Source organism: Eleutherodactylus coqui, chromosome 2 (genome assembly GCF_035609145.1).
Source record: "Eleutherodactylus coqui strain aEleCoq1 chromosome 2, aEleCoq1.hap1, whole genome shotgun sequence".
Classification (NCBI taxonomy): Eukaryota; Metazoa; Chordata; class Amphibia; order Anura; family Eleutherodactylidae; genus Eleutherodactylus; species Eleutherodactylus coqui.
The window spans coordinates 171253427-171259426 of NC_089838.1; positions in this window are offsets into that span (position 1 = coordinate 171253427).

Genomic DNA, 6000 nt, shown 5'->3' on the forward strand with positions numbered 1-6000 from the left:
GTTATACCAAAGCAAGGAAGAGAGACTCTCTCCTGCGGGAACTATAGGCCCATATCCCTATTAAATGTAGACACAAAAATTTTTGCAAGAACCCTAGCTACGCGTTTGGGACCACTTGTCCCCAAACTCCCACACAGGGACCAGGTGGGCTTTGTCCTTGGCCGAGAGGCTGGGGACAACACCATCAGAACCCTTTCCCTGATGAGTAGAGCGCGAGATGCAAAGGGCCCTTTATGCCTCCTATCAGTCGACGCCGAGAAGGCATTTGACCGCGTCAGTTGGAAATTTCTTGAGGCCACACTACAAAAGATAGGCTTGGGATATAGATTGAGAAACTGGATAATAGCCCTGTATGACAAGCCCACGGCCCAAATCCGAGTAAACGGGAAACTATCCCGCCCAATCTACATTAAGAACGGCACGTGTCAGGGGTGCCCACTCTCCCCAACGCTTTATGTTCTAGTAATGGAGTCACTCGCTAACGCAATCAGAATGAACCCAGAAATCCAAGGTTACAGAGTGACTCAAGCTGAACACAAGGTGGCTGTGTTCGCTGACGATCTTTTGGTCTACATCACAAACCCCAGTCAAGCCTTACCCGCTCTCATGCGAGAATTTGATAAATATAGCAGAGTCAGCAACTTCAAAATTAATCTGCAAAAGTCTGAAATTTTAAACATAACTCTCCAGCCCGCGGAAATAGCCCAACTCAAACCCTTATTTTCACTGTCGTGGCGTGAAGATTATATCAAATACTTAGGAATCAAATTATCCTCAGACCCAGGACAACTATTCGACCTAAACTACGAGCCCATGTATTCCGCCCTAGTGAAAGACATGGAAAAATGGCGTCCGCTAACACTTTCCTGGTTCGGCAGGATAAACGCTATCAAGATGAATTCCCTCCCGAAGTTCCTGTATCTTTTTCAGGCCCTACCAATACAGCTACCACACAGCTATTTTGTCAAACTACGAAAGGCGGTTGTGTGTTTCGTGTGGGGGGGGGGACCAGAGCTCGCCTGAGCTGCGAACTCTTCACACGGAAGAAAGAGCGGGGGCGTGGGTCTACCTGACCTGCTGCTCTACTACAGGGCAGCGGTAAGCAGGATTATCCTGGACTTCATGCACAGGAGACAGGCCAAATTATGGGTTGAATTAGAGCAGAGCTCTGTCCCATTCCGGGCTCAGGGTCTTTTTTGGCTTAGAGGAGGCCTGGGTAGACGGGGCATCAAGGTGTCACCCTTCTTAAATTCACTCCTACGGATCTGGGATAGCTTTGCGAGCAGAGGTGGGCTGATTTCCATTCCAGGCTCCTGGACCCCCGTGGCGGGAAACCCAGACTTCCCTCTGGGAATAGGAGGACTGACACTCCTAGATGGCTTGGGAATCTACCTCCCAAGAATTCATGATCTTCTATGAGAGGAAGCAGTTAGGCCCCTAAGTTCGCTCGCGGGAGAAGGGGGGGCCGCGGCGGATGCGTGGTTCCAATACCTACAGCTCTGCCACTTCATCAGAGCGCAGGGTTCAATCTCAGAGTTGTCCACTCCTCCCATGCCTTTTGAAAATTTATGTGCAAACCCTCATGAGCCGAGAGGGGAAATTACTGCGGTCTATGGCATGCTGGTATCCGGGGGGGCCCCGGACTTGGAGGGGGGATGCCGTAAAATGTGGGAGAGACAACTGGGACTGACCCTGTCCGACGAAGACTGGGCTAAAGGCATCAACCTGACCCATAGAATGTCGGGCTCGGGCAGACACCACGAGATGAATTATAAACTCATCATGAGATGGTACCATACCCCAGCACTCCTGGCCAAGATATACCCCAGCTCCTCGGCTGCTTGTTGGAGGTGCTCGGGAGAAACAGGGACACTCACACACATCTGGTGGTCCTGCCCCGGGATCAAGGGTCTGTGGGCGGAGATGCTGGCCCTATATAATTTCTTGAAAAGAAGTTCATTAATACTCTCCCCGGAGATTGCTCTCCTCTCAATCCTGCCGGGCTCCATCGCCGCCAGTAAAAGAGATATCTTGAGATTTTTTCTTCTAGCCATGAGATCGGTGATCCCACGACTCTGGAAATCCCAGACGATACCGACACGTCTGAATTGGGCAGTGGCCTTAGAAGACATTAGGTACATGGAAGAGCTGAGAGCCAAAGACAACGATAAATGGTCAAAGTACTATGCTGTATGGGAGGTATGGATGACGTTCCGTAGTTCCGCGGGGTTTGAACGATGGCTCGAGCGGGGGGTCCTCCCTACTTAACTGACGGTAGGGGTCCCACCAATAGCTTTACTCCGAGACGCTACCCACTTTACTCCCCCTTCTTTCTCTCTCTTTCTTCTCTATCCTCTTAACAGCTCCTTTTCTCGCTGCCCATCTCTGTACCTCTTAGACATCATCTTTCCACTCCACTCCCCCACCCCTTTTTTTTTTCTTTTCACCTCTTTTTTCTTTCATCCCCAATACATCACACAAGTATTGAGCCGAGGACTGTTCTGAACCGATCCGACTCCTATAAATCTTCTAAGATTTAACTATAGTATTAGCTACCTACATGGTTCAATAATTTGAGATAGCTTTTATTTCCTTTGTTTTTATTTAGTTGACTGTTAAGTAGAGATGATCGAGCACCAAAATGCTCGGATGCTCGGGACGAAATTATCGCGATGTTCGAGGGTTCGTTTCGAGTAACGAACCCCATTGAAGTCAAGGAGCGACCCATTTTTGTATATCGCCGATGCTCGCTAAGGTTTTCATTTGTGAAAATCTGGGCAATTCAAGAAAGTGATGGGAACGACACAGCAACGGATAGGGCAGGCGAGGGGCTACATGTTGGGCTGCATCTCAAGTTCCCAGGTCCCACTATTAAGCCACAATAGCGGCAAGAGTGCCCCCCCCCCTCCCAACAACTTTTACTTCTGAAAAGCCCTCATTAGCAATGCATACCTTAGCTACGCACCACACTACCTCCAACAAAGCACAATCACTGCCTGCATGACACTCTGCTGCCACTTCTCCTGGGTTACATGCTGCCCAACCCCCCCCCCCCCGCACGACGCAGTGTCCGCAGCGCACACCAAAGTGTCCCTGCGCAGCCTTCAGCTGCACTCATGCCACATCACCCTCATGTCTATTTATAAGTGCGTCTGCCATGAGGAGGAACCGCAGGCACACACTGCAGTGGGTTGGCACGGCTAGGCAGCGACCCTCTTTAAAAGGGGCAGGGCGATAGCCCACAATGCTGTACAGAAGCAATGAGAAATATAATCCTGTGCCACCGCCATCAGGAGCTGCACACGTGGGCATAGCAATGGGGAACCTATGTGCCACACACTATTCATTCTGTCAAGGTGTCTGCATGCCCCAGTCAGACCGCGTTTTTTTATAAATAGTCACAGGCAGGTACAACTCCGCAATGGGAATTCCGTGTGCACCCACAGCATGGGTGGCTCCCTGGAACCCACCGGCTGTACATAAATGTATCCCATTGCAGTGCCCTGGACAGCAGAGCTAACGTCAGATTAAATGCAGGTGGGCTTCGGCCCACACTGCATGCCCCAACCTGACTGGGGTTTTTAATTCATAGACACAGGCAGGTACAACTCCCTGTGGACCCACAGCATGGGTGGGTGCCAGGAAGCCACCAGCGGTACATAAATATATCCCATTGCATTGCCCATCACAGCTGAGGTAATGTCATGTTTAATGCAGGTGGGCTTCGGCCCACACTGCATGCCCCAGTCAGACTGGGGTTCTTTAGAAGTAGACACATGCAGTTACAACTCCGTGTGGACCCACAGCATGGGTGGCTCCCTGGAACCCACCGGCGGTACATAAATATATCCCATTGCAGTGCCCAGCACAGCTGATGTAATGTCAGCTTTAATGCAGGTGGGCAAAAAATTAATTGCATTACACTGTAGGCGAGGGCCCCAAAAAATTGGTGTCCCAACAGTACAAATGTACATCAGAAAAATTGCCCATGCCCAACCAAGAGGGCAGGTGAAACCCATTAATCGCTTTGGTTAATGTGGCTTAATTTGTAACTAGGCCTGGAGGCAGCCCAGTTAAAATAAAAATTGGTTCAGGTGAAAGTTTCAACGCTTTAATGAGCATTGAAACGTATAAAAATTGTTTACAAAAATTATATGACTGAGCCTTGTGGGCCTAAGAAAAATTGCCCGTTCGGCGTGATTACGTCAGGTTTCAGGAGGAGGAGCATGAATATAATACACAGATTGATGAAGCTAAAAGGTCCACGTTTTTGATGGTGATAGAGAACAATGCTTCCATCCGCGGGTGCAGCCTACGTATTGTTTAGGTATCGCTGCTGTCCGCTGGTGGAGAAGAGAAGTCTGGGGAAATCCAGGCTTTGTTCATCTTGAGGAGTGTAAGCCTGTCGGCACTGTCGGTTGACAGGCGGGTACGCTTATCCGTGATGATTCCCCCAGCCGCACTGAACACCCTCTCTGACAAGACGCTAGCCGCAGGACAAGCAAGCACCTCCAGGGCATACAGCGCGAGTTCAGGCCACGTGTCCAGCTTCGACACCCAGTAGTTGTAGGGGGCAGAGGTGTCACAGAGGACGGTCGTGGGATCGGCTATGTACTCCCTCACCATCCTTTTACAGTGCTCTCGCCGACTCAGCCTTGACTGGGGAGCGGTGACACAGTCTTGCTGGGGAGCCAGAAAGCTGTCAAAGGCCTTAGAGAGTGTTCCCCTGCCTGTGCTGTACATGCTGCCTGATCTCTGCGCCTCCCCTGCTACCTGGCCCTCGGAACTGCGCCTTCGGCCACTAGCGCTGTCGGATGGGAATTTTACCATCAGCTTGTCCGCCAGGGTCCTGTGGTATAGCATCACTCTCGAACCCCTTTCCTCTTCGGGTATGAGAGTGGAAAGGTTCTCCTTATACCGTGGGTCGAGCAGTGTGTACACCCAGTAATCCGTAGTGGCCAGAATGCGTGTAACACGAGGGTCACGAGAAAGGCAGCCTAACATGAAGTCTGCCATGTGTGCCAGGGTACCTGTACGCAACACATGCCTGTCCGCACTAGGAAGATCACTTTCAAGACCCTCCTCCTCCTCCTCCTCCTCCTCCTCCTCAGACCATACACACTGAAAGGATGACAGGCAAGCAGCATGGGTACCCTCAGCATTGGGCCAAGCTGTCTCTTCCCCCTCCTCCTCATGCTTCTCCTCCTCCTCAACGCGCTGAGATATAGACAGGAGGGTGCTCTGACTATTCAGTGACATACTGTCTTCCCCCAGCTCTGTTTCCGAGCGCAAAGCGTCTGCCTTTATGCTTTGCAGGGAACTTCTCAAGAGGCATAGCAGAGGAATGGTGACGTTAATGATTGCAGCATCGCCGCTCACCATCTGGGTAGACTCCTCAAAGTTTCCAAGGACCTGGCAGATGTCTGCCAACCAGGCCCACTCTTCTGTAAAGAATTGAGGAGGCTGACTCCCACTGTGCCGCCCATGTTGGAGTTGGTATTCCACTATAGCTCTACGCTGCTCATAGAGCCTGGCCAACATGTGGAGCGTAGAGTTCCACCGTGTGGGCACGTCGCACAGCAGTCGGTGCACTGGCAGATTAAACCGATGTTGCAGGGTGCGCAGGGTGGCAGCGTCCGTGTGGGACTTGCGGAAATGTGCGCAGAGCTGGCGCACCTTTCCGAGCAGGTCTGACAAGCGTGGGTAGCTTTTCAGAAAGCGCTGAACCACCAAATTAAAGACGTGGGCCAGGCATGGCACGTGCGTGAGGCTGCCGAGCTGCAGAGCCGCCACCAGGTTACGGCCGTTGTCACACACGACCATGCCCGGTTGGAGGCTCAGCGGCGCAAGCCAGCGGTCGGTCTGCTCTGTCAGACCCTGCAGCAGTTCGTGGGCCGTGTGCCTCTTCTCTCCTAAGCTGAGTAGTTTCAGCACGGCCTGCTGACGCTTGCCCACCGCTGTGCTGCCACACCGACTGCTGGCGACGTGTTGCTGCTGACA